Raw genomic sequence first — 15041 nt, forward strand, 5'->3', positions numbered from 1 at the left:
GAGGCCTGTCGAGCCTTCCGGTCCAGAAAAACACTCCGGGACCGAAGAGCCAGGCGTCTACAAATGGCGTCCACGCCGACAAAACAACGTTTCGACGACGAAGAGGAAACATTCTCGGTTCCGGACTCAGAATCCGGAGACTCCGACGTCGAACAACAGCAACAAACTGTGAGTAAGACGTCGAAAAGTAAAACCATCGACAAAACAAAAGCCCAGGGGACGCCACTGCCAACAGGCCATGGCTCGACCCATAAAACAGGTGACCCGTCGAAGGCGCTGAAAAAGGGCACGCCCATAGCGAAGACACCCGACTCCGGTCGAGGGACCGCCATGGAGCAACCTCGGAGCCGAGAAAGCGGCTCCGAGAGACAAAAACAAGATACCGGCACCGAAAAACATCGGCACCGAGAATCCATGCCGAAAGGAACAAAAATTCTGTCGGTGCCGAAACCGAAAAAAGATTCTCTCTCGGCGCCGAAAAATACCACACCTTCATCCTACTCAGAGGAACAAGGAATAAGTGGCCAGATGCACAGATTTGGACAAGAGCTCCAAAGTGTAGAATCAGACTACACACAAAAGAGACTGTACATCCAGCAAGACACAGGGAAGATATCAACCCTTCCCCCAATAATGAGGAAAAGAAGGATCAGTCTCCTCAAGGATGACGCACAACCACAAGCCAAAGTGGTTAAAAAAGTCACGCCTCCGCCCTCTCCACTACAACAGGCATCGCCGGCACAAACACCGCCACAAATGCACTCACCAGCGCAAACTACCATAAGTCAAGATAATCAGGATCAAGACGCTTGGGACCTATACGACACCCCAGTGCCGGACAATGATCCAGATTCATACCCTACAAAGCCGTCACCGCCAGAGGACAGTACCTCATACTCACAACTGGTGGCTAGGGCTGCAGAATTCCACAATGTCCAACTGCATTCCGATCCTATAGAGGATGATTTTTTATTTAACACCCTCTCGGCTACACATAGCCAATATCAATGTCTCCCAATGCTACCGGGGATGTTACGGCACGCAAAACAAATTTTTGAAGAGCCCGTAAAATCAAGAGCCATCACCCCAAGGGTGGATAAAAAATACAAACCACCACCCACAGATCCAGTGTTTATTACTTCGCAGTTACCACCTGACTCCGTAGTAGTAGGGGCAGCTCGCAAAAGAGCAAATTCCCATACATCTGGCGACGCCCCACCTCCGGACAAAGAAAGCAGAAAATTTGATGCGGCAGGAAAAAGAGTAGCATCACAGGCAGCCAACCAGTGGCGCATCGCAAATTCTCAAGCGCTGCTGGCCAGATATGACCGCGCTCACTGGGATGAGATGCAACTTCTCGTAGACCATCTTCCCCAAGAATACCAAAAAAGGGCGCAGCAAATAGTTGAAGAGGGACAAACGATCTCAAACAATCAAATCCGCTCTTCACTGGACGCAGCAGATACTGCAGCGAGAACAGTCAACACTGCTGTCACCATAAGGAGACACGCTTGGCTCCGCACTTCAGGCTTCAAACCTGAAATCCAGCAGGCTGTCCTTAATATGCCCTTCAACGAAAAACAACTTTTTGGCCCTGAAGTGGACACAGCCATTGAAAAACTTAAAAAGGACACAGACACGGCCAAGGCCATGGGCGCACTCTACTCCCCGCAGAGCAGAGGCTCTTTTAGAAAAACTCCATTTAGAGGGGGGTTTCGTGGCCAACCCACAGACACCACCAGCCAACAAACAAGAACCACACCATATCAGGGTTCCTTCCAAAGGGGAGGTTTCAGGGGATATAGAGGGGGTCAATTCCCAAGGAGTAGGGGAAGATTCCAGACTCCAAAAACACCTCCACCTAAACAGTGACTTTCAAGTCACGCAACCCCTTCACTCAACACCAGTGGGGGGAAGACTAAGCCAATTCTACCAATCTTGGCAACAGATTACAACAGACAATTGGGTATTAGCAATAATCCAACATGGCTATTGCATAGAATTCCACAAATTCCCACCAAACATCCCTCCCAAAACACGCAAAATGTCACCACAACATTTAGAACTTTTAGGACTAGAAGTTCAAGCACTACTGCAAAAGGATGCAATAGAGTTAGTACCAGTACAACAAAAAAACACAGGAGTTTACTCCCTGTACTTTCTAATTCCAAAAAAAGACAAAACATTAAGACCAATATTAGATCTCAGGACACTAAATACCTACATCATATCGGACCATTTTCACATGGTCACACTACAAGACATCATTCCACTGCTCAAACAGCAAGATTACATGACCACATTAGACCTAAAGGATGCGTACTTTCATATACCAATACACCCTTCTCACAGAAAGAACCTACGGTTCGTATTCAAAGGAATACATTACCAATTCAAAGTGTTGCCATTCGGAATAACAACTGCACCAAGAGTGTTCACAAAATGTCTAGCAGTAGTAGCAGCACACATCAGGAGACAACAGATACATGTGTTCCCTTACCTAGACGATTGGCTAATCAAGACCAACACAGTAAAAAAATGCGCAAACGACACCACATGTGTCATACAAACCCTTCACAAACTGGGGTTTTCCATCAACTATACAAAATCACACCTAGAACCGTGTCAGACACAACAATATCTAGGAGCAACCATCAACACATCACAAGGAATTGCCACTCCAAGTCCACAAAGAGTGCAGGCATTCCACAAGGTAATAAGTGCTATGTTTCCAAACCAAAAGATACAAGCAAAATTTGTGCTAAAACTTCTAGGCATGATGTCATCATGCATAGCCATTGTCCCAAACGCAAGACTACACATGCGACCCTTACAACAGTGTCTAGCATCACAATGGTCACAGGCACAGGGTCAACTTCAAGATCTGGTGTTGGTAGACCGCCAAACATACCTCTCGCTTCTATGGTGGAACAGCAAAAATGTATACAAAGGGCGGACATTTCAGGACCCAGTGCCTCAATACGTTATAACAACAGATGCTTCCATGACAGGGTGGGGAGCACACCTCAATCACCACAGCATTCAAGGACAATGGGATATACACCAAACAAAATTTCATATCAATTACCTAGAACTGTTAGCAGTATTTCTAGCGTTAAAAGCCTTCCAACCCATAATAACACACAAATACATTCTTGTCAAAACAGACAACATGACAACAATGTATTATTTAAACAAACAAGGAGGAACACACTCAACACAATTGTGCCTCCTAACACAAAAAATTTGGCAGTGGGCGATTCACAACAACATTCGCCTAATAGCACAATTTATTCCAGGAATACAAAACCAACTAGCAGACAACCTTTCGCGAGACCACCAACAAGTCCACGAATGGGAAATTCACCCCCAAGTTCTGAACAAGTACTTTCAAATTTGGGGAACACCCCAGATAGATTTGTTCGCAACAAAAGAAAACTCAAAATGCCAAAACTTCGCATCCAGGTACCCACACCGCGAATCACAAGGCAATGCTCTATGGATGAGTTGGTCAGGGATATTTGCATACGCTTTTCCCCCTCTCCCTCTCCTTCCATATCTAGTAAACAAGTTGAGTCAAAACCAACTCAAACTCATACTGATAGCACCCACATGGGCAAGACAACCTTGGCATACAACTCTACTAGACCTTTCACTAGTACCGCATGTCAAACTACCCAACAGACCAGATCTGTTAACACAACACAAACAACAGATCAGGCATTCAAACCCAGCATCATTGAATCTGGCAATTTGGCTCCTGAAATCCTAGAATTCGGACACTTAAACCTCACACAAGAATGCATGGAGGTCATAAAACAAGCTAGAAAATCTTCCACTAGACACTGCTATGCATCTAAGTGGAAAAGATTTGTTTACTACTGCCATGACAATCAAATACAACCATTACATGCCTCTACGAAAGACATAGTAGGATACTTACTACATTTGCAAAAAGCAAATCTCGCTTTTTCATCTATAAAAATACACCTCGCAGCAATATCTGCTTACCTACAAACTACTCATTCATCGTCTCTATTTAGAATACCAGTTATTAAAGCATTCATGGAAGGGCTAAAAAGAATTATACCACCAAGAACACCACCAGTTCCTTCATGGAATCTTAACATCGTCTTAACAAGACTCATGGGTCCACCTTTCGAACCCATGCATTCCTGTGAAATGCAATATCTAACCTGGAAAGTCGCATTTCTCATTGCAATCACATCCCTCAGAAGAGTAAGTGAAATACAGGCATTTACCATACAAGAACCATTTATTCAAATACACAACAATAAAATAGTTCTAAGAACAAATCCAAAATTTCTGCCAAAAGTAATCTCACCATTCCATTTAAATCAAACAGTAGAATTGCCAGTGTTCTTCCCACAACCAAATTCCGTGGCTGAAAGGGCACTACATACATTAGACATCAAAAGAGCACTAATGTACTACATTGACAGAACAAAGCTAATCAGGAAAACAAAACAACTGTTCATAGCTTTTCAAAAACCACACATAGGAAATCCAATCTCTAAACAAGGCATTGCTAGATGGATAGTCAAATGTATTCAAACATGCTATCTTAAAGCCAAAAGAGAATTGCCTATTACACCAAAGGCACACTCAACCAGAAAGAAAGGTGCTACAATGGCCTTTCTAGGAAACATTCCTATGAGCGAAATATGTAAGGCTGCAACCTGGTCTACGCCTCATACGTTTACTAAACACTACTGTGTAGACGTACTAAATGCACAACAAGCTACAGTGGGCCAAGCTGTACTAAGAACATTATTCCAAACTACTTCAACTCCTACAGGCTAAACCACCGCTTTTAGGGGAGGTAACTGCTTTATAGTCTGTGCCAAACATGTGTATCTGCAGCAACATATGCCATCGAACTGAAAATGTCACTTACCCAGTGTACATCTGTTCGTGGCATTAGTCGCTGCAGATTCACATGTACCCTCCCACCTCCCCGGGAAGCCTGTAGCCGTTTAGAAGTAGATCATAAATCTTAAACTTCTGTACATTTGTAAATAATTATTATAAACTCTTAACGTACATACATATTCACTCCATTGCATGGGCACTATTTATAGCAAACAACTCCATCCTCACCCTCTGCGGGGAAAACAATCTAAGATGGAGTCGACGCCCATGCGCAATGGAGCCGAAGAGGGAGGAGTCCTTCGGTCCCGTGACCAAAAAAGACTTCTTCGAAGAAAAACAACTTGTAATACTCCGAGCCCAACACCAGGCAGCGGACTGTGCCAAACATGTGAATCTGCAGCGACTAATGCCACGAACAGATGTACACTGGGTAAGTGACATTTTCATTTATTATCGTTTTTAGTAAAAGAGGAAGGGCTACAGGCTGTTACGAGCACTGCGCATGCATGTTTGGCCGGCCGTCTTGAGCTGGCCAAACACACATACGCAGTAGGCCCTCTCCAGCCCGGCAACTGTGTTACATAAACAGGCTCCCAGTCAGCAGGATTGGGCTGGTCTATGGGGACAGTCGGGAAGTGCCCAACGGGCTGGTCTGACAGGTCAGTGTGTATGGCAGCTTTTTTACTGTTTGTGGGCCTGTTTTATGGCCCTGTGGGCCAGGTTTTACTATTGATTTCCCCGATACTAAACAAACATTGCCGGCAGCAAGCTCAAATCCGTGCAGTCCTTCATACCTTGAAAAATACTTTTACTGCCTGTCAAGCTCAAAACTGCTCCAGTTTGGAAACATGGACCACTTTTTTAAATTTCTAATTCACTAATGGGGGACCACTTTTATTTCGGTGCCAAGGCCTATTTTCTTTCCCAGTCCGACGTTGCACCCAAGTGTGTAAAGCAAGGATAAAAAGTATTGAGGTCAAAAGGTCAATACTTTACTTGTGTAAAAAAGGACCTGCGTCCCGGGTGGTGATGGAACTCTTGATGGGATCTAGAAAAAAGCTATGCCTCTGTAAAATGGAGATTGACACAGGTACTGGTTGGGGCTGACGGATCTGCTATAGGTGTTCTCTTTTCTTCTCCAACTGTCCATTTCTGCAGCAAAAAAGCACACAATAAGTAGCACAAATACATCAAAATAATGTGCGCCAGTAAAGAGCAAGCAAGGGTACACAATTTAAAAAACATTCATACACAGTTTTAAAAACTTGCAAATGATATAAAAGCTTTAAAAAAAAAACACAAGTTAAAAGTGATCGGCCTTAATAAAGTGCAGACAATAAGACAAGTAATATGACTGTCTGGGATGATCACCTATCAGTTAGGTAAGCCCCTTCTTATTTTCAGTGCTTGCCAGATAAAATTTGCCACTCAGTAACACACTAAGGAAGACTATAACTGCTAGAGAAATAACAGCTCTGGTTTACAGTGTTGAAAATGAAATCATTTGAGAAGTGGGAGTAGCAACGTTTTCCGACGTGGTGTATAAAAAAGGCAAAAGAACATAGGCCCTCCTTCCAACCCTGGCGGTCTCTGACCGCCAGGGCGGAGGGCAGCGGAAGCACCGCCAACAGGCTGGCGGTGCTTCCAGGGCTATTCTGTCCGCGGCGGTAAAGCCGCGGTCATAAAAGGGGAACATAGCGGTTTCCCGCCGGTTTTCCCCTGGCCCAGGGAATCCTCTATGGCGGCGCTGCAAGCAGCGCCGCCATGGGGATTCCAACCCCCTTCCCGCCAGCCTGTTTCTGGCGGTTTTCACCGCCAGAACCAGGATGGCGGGAACGGGTGTCGTGGGGCCCCTGGGGGCCCCTGCACTGCCCATGCCACTGGCATGGGCAGTGCAGGGGCCCCCTAACAGGGCCCCATACAGATTTTCACTGTCTGCTTGGCAGAAAGTGAAAATCGCGACGGGTGCCACTGCACCCCTCGCACCCCTGCAACTCCGCCGCCTCCATTCGGAGCCGGCATCCTCGTTGCAGGGGCTTTCCCGCTGGGCCGGCGGGCGGCCTTTTGGCGGTCGCCCGCCGGCCCAGCGGGAAAGCCAGAATGGCCGCCGCGGTCTCCTGACCGCAGAGCGGTCATTCGGCGGTAACCGAATGGCGGGTGGCGACCGCTGCCCGCCGCGGTCAGAATGACCGCCATAATGTGCATGTTTGACTGGTTGGATTTACCATCACAAGGACAGGGTGCAAGCTTGGAAAAGGAGTTACACTTCGCCAGATAAACCACCATGATTGGAATATAGTTAAAATGGGATCTAGTGAGAAGAAAGCAATGCTGATGATTCTGAACAATAGATAGATACATTTGGACCCCTCCCATAGGAAATAACTGCTAATGTATGGAGAAGTGTGGCACAATGGTTAGAGCAGCAGACCCTGATGCAGAGATCTGGCCTGGGACCAGGGTTCAATTCCCACCTTGGGGGGGGGTCTTGGGCTCAATTCACTTGGACCAGATAATTCTCGCCTCGGTGCCTAATCTAATTAATGGGTCATACTCTATAACTCTGGGCAATAGCTTGCTTAATCTCCACAATGGCCCTCACAGTGCTTGGATGCCTGGCTTCACCCTGGGGCTGTCCAGGAGAGGGTGCCTCACAGGGAAAAGCCAGGAGGGGTTGCACAGTGGTATGCGTACAGTGCCTTGAGACCCTAACGGGTGAGTAGTGCGCTATACAAGTGTGAAGTTTACATACTGTTGATTTGAGAAAATTAGCAGCTTCTCTCCAGGTCAAAGTTTTCCCCATATATTTCTCTTTGAGCCTTAATTTAGAACAGCTGCTACATGTACCAGGGTGTAAAAACAACTCTGGTAACCCAATCTCTTCAAGTGTCACTTTGATATACGCAAGCCAAGGGATCTACAAGGCTCCAGACAAACTTTAGCAGTCTTTAATGTCTAAATGATTACAAGGCGCAGACTCCCTTGCCCACATGGTTCGCCATAACAAAAGCAGAGCTAATTTAATTTTGTCCTCAATATAGGGCATGCCAAGCTCCTCATAGTACAAGAGGGTGGAACACCCCCGCGGGACAGCTAACACATTCCTGAGGACGGCACTTTCTGTCCTCTGTACCTCACTGGAATCCACCATACCCCAAATACCTGCCCCATACATGGCAATAGACACTGATTTTGATGCATAGACAATCAATACCTCTTTAATGAGTTTCATGCCCGATTTTTTACAAAAATTCTGTAACCTTATTAAGGTATTTTCCATCAACGCCACTCTATTTGCCACCATTTGCTTCCATGAGAATTTACTATCAAAAAGAACTCCCAGATAAGAAAAGGTCAATGTATCCTCAACTCTACTAAGGTTAATACAAAAAAGCGGGCTTTATTTAGGGCACTTCCTACTCCTCATGGTGAGTGTTTTGTTAACACTGACCTGTAGGTCAAGATCATTTATAAAACTAATATAATCATCAGTGAGGCCCTGTAATGCTTGCCCTGTCCACGCAACTAAAACCGCATCATCCGTGTAAAGTAGGATCGGGAGGGGGCGAGTTCCTACAGCGGGGGTATCTCTTGGTCCAAAAGTAAGAGCTGCCTCTATTTTATTAGTATAAAGTGAGAAAAGAAAGTTAGCAAGGACACACACTTGCCTCACACCTCGTTTAATATTAAATGGGTCCGTACGCTCTCCATCGCTTCCATAGCGGACGGACGCTTTCGCCTCCGAACGGTGATAATATCTTCCCCTATACCCATCCCGGACATAAGTGCCCAAAGCTTAAATTGTGTGACACAGTCATAAGCTGCTGATAAGCCGGGAAAGTCATGAACAGAGTTCCTTTTATGACAACAGCTTATTTTGCTGCAATCAAACTGACACTGATCTATTGTGCCCATTCCCTTCTTAAATGCATATTGGGTATTCACAAGAAAGTTATCAATGGTTGCCCACTCCTACTGTCTTTGGAGTAATATCCGTCCCATTATTTTGACTGTAGAATTCAAAAGAGATGTGGGCCTCTAATTCATTGGAAAGGTCCTATCTTATTTTTTATTTACAGTATTTATAGATGGGAACAATGACAGATTTGACAGATGTTTTCCATGAGGGGGGTGGGCAAACCTTTGTGATCACATTTAAAACATTGGTTAATTGTGGGCACCACTGTTTCTGACAGTCCATGTGAGGGTCTGCAGGCACCCTTCCACATCAGCCCGTAAGGGCTGTAATTACCTCCTCTAATTCAGACACCAGAGGCTTAGGCTTGACTGCAATGATCACATCGCCTCCGCTCTCTGCAGCCCCTGCTTACATGAGTATATGGTAGAGAAATCCTTTGCGCACCCTGCAAATGCACCTCGGTAGAATAATCTGACTGGTCTCCAAAAAGCAGCATTATCTTTGGTTTGGCTCGCCACCCCGAGGTCTACCCATGCCTTTTCCCTAATCCCTCTACCCTGCTCTTCTCTTATTCTCCGCTATTCAGCCCTGGCCCTATTTATCAGGTCTCTATCCCTTGGTTCAGGATGTAAAACAGTCTGAAGTTTGGCGAAGGCTTTGGTGCATGCCATGTTAAACTAACCCCTAGGGTGCGACTTCACTGGCTCAGATGCTGTTGTAAGTGCTACACTGATTGATTCTGTAATTCCCCTAAAAGCCCCCTTGTTTTCGCTGGGACCTGCTTCCATATCAAGACAGAGGGAAAAGGCCTGTTGTGTATCATGAGGTAGGGAGAGCATAAAGTTATCTTTATCCACCTTAGCCCATTTAATCAAAAATCAGTTTTTCTTTCCTAAGATGGGGTGGGATTCTGTTCTAGTCCCAGGATTTTTCACTCCCACCCCCTTTAAACTACAGAACAGCAGTGCATGATCGCTGAAACCAGTGAATTTGACCCAAAATCCCACCAGGAGAGACCCTACCAACTCTGAACTGAGAATGTTATCAATAGTAGAAGGTCAGTTCCTACCCAAAAGAGCACCGTCCTCCCTTCCTACCACACTTGTCATGCCTAAAATGCACAAGTAATTCTTTACTACTATTTAAGGCCACAACTCGATTTGGAAAATATTGGGTAGTGATGAGCATTAAAATCACCTACCCAGAGGAATTCCACTGGTTTCTGGTTCTCATCGAAGCAGTTATTATTATTATAGTAATTAATTAAAAGGAAATACCAGTCTCTATCTGACTTCACATAAAATGCACTGAAAGAAGGGAGACTCGCTAAAATGCATGGTAACTCTTCCCACAAAGGAGTTTATAAGAAAGGTAGCCAAACCCCCCTTTGCCCTACCCGCCTTAGAGGGGCTTGCAGGGAGAAGTATGTCTGGTACCCATCTGTACCACACCTATCGATTGCCCACATCTCTGGGAGGCAAATAATCTGGTTATTCACCACTAACTCTAACCACTCAGGGTCACCCAACTTCTTGCTTAGCCCTGAAATGTTCCATGATATAACCTCTACCATATCAGGAGGGGGGGGGTCCGTTATTGGGTGGTCATGTTGTAACTGACCCACAGCCGTACTAGCGCTGTCTCTGGGTGGACTGTTAGTCAGTCACAGATCTCCAACTCCTCCTATAGCTCAAACCTATTAGTGAGGGGGAGCCCTATAAGCCTTAGTTGGTCACTACCCGTCCTCGGTGCTAGGGCTATTATGGGGCCCCTGCTGGCAGGATAATGTTTTTCTCCCCCAAGTTTCCCTGCTCCTGCAAACAACCCTTTGCTACATTATGGGTTATACCAGGGGAATGGGAGGATGCTGTTATGTTATTAACGGTCGTTACTCTAGCAGCCTTAGTAACCCCCTCCTGTGGTGAGACATTAATCCCTGAGGATTCCACACCTCTGTTCTCCCCTAAGATGGCAATGGATGATAACTGGTGTAAATTCACATGAGTGCCTCTATCTTCCTGCCCGCTTGACTCAACGCTGGGATGCCCCCCCAGAGAGTTTGGTGTAGGTTTAGCACTAAGCTGCACCACCAAGTTAGACAATTTAGCTGCAATGCCATCCAGGCGGTCCTGCAGGAGTTTCAAGAGGAGTTTCATCATAAGTTCAAACGTAGCACAGAGTTCGTCGTTATTATATTGGGCTGCCAGGGCCAACAATCCTCTGCGTCTCCTTTTGTTCCTTAGAAGTAGTAGCAGGCCTTTTCCGCACAGGCTCCCCTTTCTTCTCTTTTACTGGGGGCTCACTTCATGATGACAAAGGAGAATGCCGTGGACTAGGCACAGATGGAAATGCTGGTGAGTCAGACAAGTTGTGCACCAGCGAAAACTCCTCCAGCGCTCCTGTCTTCTCCATTTTCACTTGGAGGGGGACTGCCTTGACCAGCCTCCCAGGAGACATGCCACTCAGTTAGTTCATCTCTTTTTGGAGGACTTCAGTGGCTTGAGACAAAAAAAAGACTCTAAGGTGGTAATGGTATCCGCCCCTGAGGTACCTGCCATGAGCCCCCCTCAAGCCCATGGAACCGAGGGGGAAACGCAAATGGACTGTGTTAGACTTGGCATCCTTGGCATTGTCTACCCTTACTTTTTACTTCTGTTTCCCAGGTTGGTGATGTGTTCTGGACTCTCTTTTTGTTGTTTTTGTTACTCTGGACACTTTACCACTGCTAACCAGTGCTAAAGTGCAAGTGCTCCTATACAAAATGTGTATGTAATTAGTTCATCCATGATTGGCATATTTGATTTACTGGTAAGTCCCTAATACAGTGCACTAGAGGTGCCCAGGGCCTGTAAATTAAATGCTATTAGTGGCCCTGCAGCACTGGTTGTGCCACCCACATTAGTAGCTCAGTAAATATAGATCAGACCTGCCACTGCAGTGTCTGTGTGTGCAGTTTTAAACTGCCAATTCGACTTGGGAAGTGTACCCACTTGCCAGGCCTAAACCTTCCCTTTTCTTACATGTAAGACACCCCTAAGGTGGTAGGCCCTAGGTAGACCCATGGGCAGGGTGCAGTGTATGTTTAAGGTAGGACATATACTCATGTGTTTGATATGTCCTAACAGTGAACTACTGCAAAATTTGGTTTCACTGTTGCAAGGCCTATCCCTCTCATATGTTAACATGGGGGCTGTCTTTAAATAAGATTAAAGTGTATATTCCCTTTGGGAGCGGATAGACATGTGGACTTTGGGGTCTCTGAGCTCACAATTTAAAAATACATCTTTTAGTAAAGTTGATTTTAAAATTGTGTGTTTGACAATGCCACTTTTAGAAAGTGAGCATTTTCTTGCTTAAACCATTCTGTGACTCTGCCTGTTTGTGGATTCCCTGTCTGGGTCAGTTTGACAGATGGGCTGTTTGCACCTCTCGCTAGAGAGTGACACAAAGGGAGCTGGGGTGTAGCCTGCATACCCTGATGAGCCATCTGTGCTAGGAGGGAGGGGACGAGTTGTCACTCACACCTGAAAGGGCTGGACCTGCCCTCACACAATGCAGTCTCCAACCCCCTGGTGTGTGTCTGGGGCCTGGCCTGGGCAAGGCAGGATCTCACAAACAAGAGAGACTTTTCTTTGAAGCAAGCCTACTTCAAAGGGCAAAATGGGTATAAGAAGGGCACCCAGTACCACAGACTTTGGATCACTTCTGGACATCAGGAGCAACCTCTGCCTGGAGAAGAGCTGAAGAGCTGAGGAGAAGTGCTGCCCTACCTGAAACTGTGCTTTGTGGAGCTATCCTGCAGTTGCTGCTTCTGCGTGCAAGAGGACAAAGAATGGACCTTCCTGCTTGTGAAGAAATCTCCAAGGGCTTGACCTGAGCTTGCCTCCTGTTGTTGAAGTCTCAGGGCCATCAAAGACGTCTCCTGCCAGCACCTGGACTATGCTGAGACTCCTGCCCTGCCAAGTGGTGCCCTATCCAGTTCCTGGGGACTTGGAAGGTGAAGCTGGCAGACCAAGTCTGAAAATCCACACACAGATGCCCGTGTGGGGAAAGATTTGCATACCTTTCGACATGCGGCTGAAAAACAACACGCTGCCGGCTTCGCTGCAGAAATCGACGCACCACCGGCACTGCGGCTGGAAAATTGATGCATGGAGCTGGAACAACGATGCTCACACCCGCTGACGGAGGCTGTTAACATCGCAACCCACATTGCGTGGTTTTGCCTATACCGTGCTGCAGGATTTTCAACGTAGTTTGGATACAGAAAAACTACGCAATGCCTGCCCGGACCAGAGTGCTGGCTGGATCGACGCATCGCTCACCTGCGGGGAGGAAAAACGATGCACGCCAACCCAACCACAGAAGGAGAAACGACGCTTAGTCTCACTTGCAGGTGAGAAATTGACGCACTGCTTACCTTTTTCGACGCTCACTCGTCCGTGTATGTTATTCTGATGCTACCCAGGTACTTTTCAATGCTAACAGTGTTTTACCTGTTTTCTCAAGGATTTAAGACTCTTTTTGCTTTTTAAATAATATTTTGACTTGTGTATGTTGAATTTTTGTCATTTTGGTCTTGTTTTGTTTAGATAAATATTTTCTATTTTTCGAAACCTGTGTTATGTCATTTTGCAGTGTTTTGGGTATCATTAAGTTACTGTGTGTGTTGGTACAAATACTTTACACCTAGCACTCTGAAGTTAAGACTGCCTGCTCGTGCCAAGCTACCAAAGAGGTGAGTGGAGGTTAGCTGAGGGTGATTCTCCTTTACCCTGACTAGAGTGAGGGTCCTTGCTTGGACAGAGGGTAACCTGACTGTCAACAATAGACCCCATTTCTAACAGATTGCATATGCAAAAACAAGGCCAAGGGGGGGTGACCACTGCCGGCCGCTGATGGGCGCAGACAGTCCCACGCCACAGGGGCCTAATAGTACTTTAAGCGAAGCGTGAGTCCTGGTCTCGCCTTCTCCTCACCTGTGGCAGCAGTACCCTGGGGGGTGAAGTCCCACCCGAAGGGTCGCCAACAAAATCTGTGGGCAACAGCAGGTGCAACACACATGCCACATTCAGTCATTTATTGCAAACTTCTTATTTTCTTATATTGTGTTGTATATTTTACTAGTTTAAAATAACCTCATTGCTTACCTTAAATTTGTCTTGACTTGTTTTAGCATTTATACAAATGAATTGCTCGCATTCATTTAACTTACTGATTTAGAAAATGTATCGATGAATAAATTCAACTGGATTCAATTTTCCTAAATTTCCCAGGTGCTTAATTTCTTCTAAAAAGCAAACATGTTTTTAGGGAACTCACTGTTATTTCAGAACCTGTATTTATATAGTAATGCCTGGATTGTTTTGGTATAGCCTCAGGTAGTTCAAGTCAATTAATGTTCTATTCTAATATGCTTGTTCTGACAAAATACATCTTAAAACATATGACAATATATATTTTAGTTATCACAGCTATAATTCTGGTTTGCTATTTTCACTTTTTAATACTTATGACACAATTGACAGGTGCTGAATGATACTCAGTTAGAACCTTATCTAGATGTGTATGGACTTGCCTTCAGGTCACCTAATTGTCTTGAGGGACTTCCTGAGAAGTCAATATGGTGGATACTCAAATTTTGTTAGGCGAATCATGCCCCTTTTCACCAGGGCTCTGAAAGTTAAGTGAATACTATGGAAAGTCTAGAATGAGTAATGTAAGGAAACCTCAAACTGATGTGGCTCTATCATGTCTGGGATGATTATTCATCATACAAGGGTAGGTGGTAGAAAATGGTTACCACATGTGAATTCCACTCAGCTTCTTAGGAGGTACCAGTGCTTAATTTGTGCTAGTGGTTTCCGGTGCTAACCAACAGCACTTAATTGTTAACACCACCATTTATGACACTCTGCCACGTGGTGGTGCTTTTTGTCTAATTTTAAGATCAGCACAAAAAAGGTTGTTTATTTATATACATTTAAAATTACTAATACCTGGTGCCCAGTCATTCTTATATCGTTGGGGGTCTAAAATAGTCTGAATTGTCCCACTTGTCGGAGTGTGATTATTAGTAGTTGTGTTGGTACTGTCATTGACATCCCTGGCAGGGGCAATGCATGTAGGCCCCCCAGTGAGGGTCCTGGCATTTTTCTTTATGCTGCCTCCACTGAAAAAGCTTGTCTTCTGAGCCCTAAACTTCTAAAACATCCAACCTCTAAGGGGC

General features: G+C 45.5%; 1 protein-coding gene across 1 annotated transcript in view; it reads left to right on the forward strand.

Moving 5' to 3' along the window:
* The window catches only part of ENOSF1 (enolase superfamily member 1), a 289050-nt gene that overhangs the window by 218873 nt on the left and 55136 nt on the right, over nucleotides 1-15041 (forward strand). The window lies entirely within an intron of this gene.

Source organism: Pleurodeles waltl, chromosome 2_2 (assembly GCF_031143425.1).
Source record: "Pleurodeles waltl isolate 20211129_DDA chromosome 2_2, aPleWal1.hap1.20221129, whole genome shotgun sequence".
NCBI classification, from domain to species: domain Eukaryota; kingdom Metazoa; phylum Chordata; class Amphibia; order Caudata; family Salamandridae; genus Pleurodeles; species Pleurodeles waltl.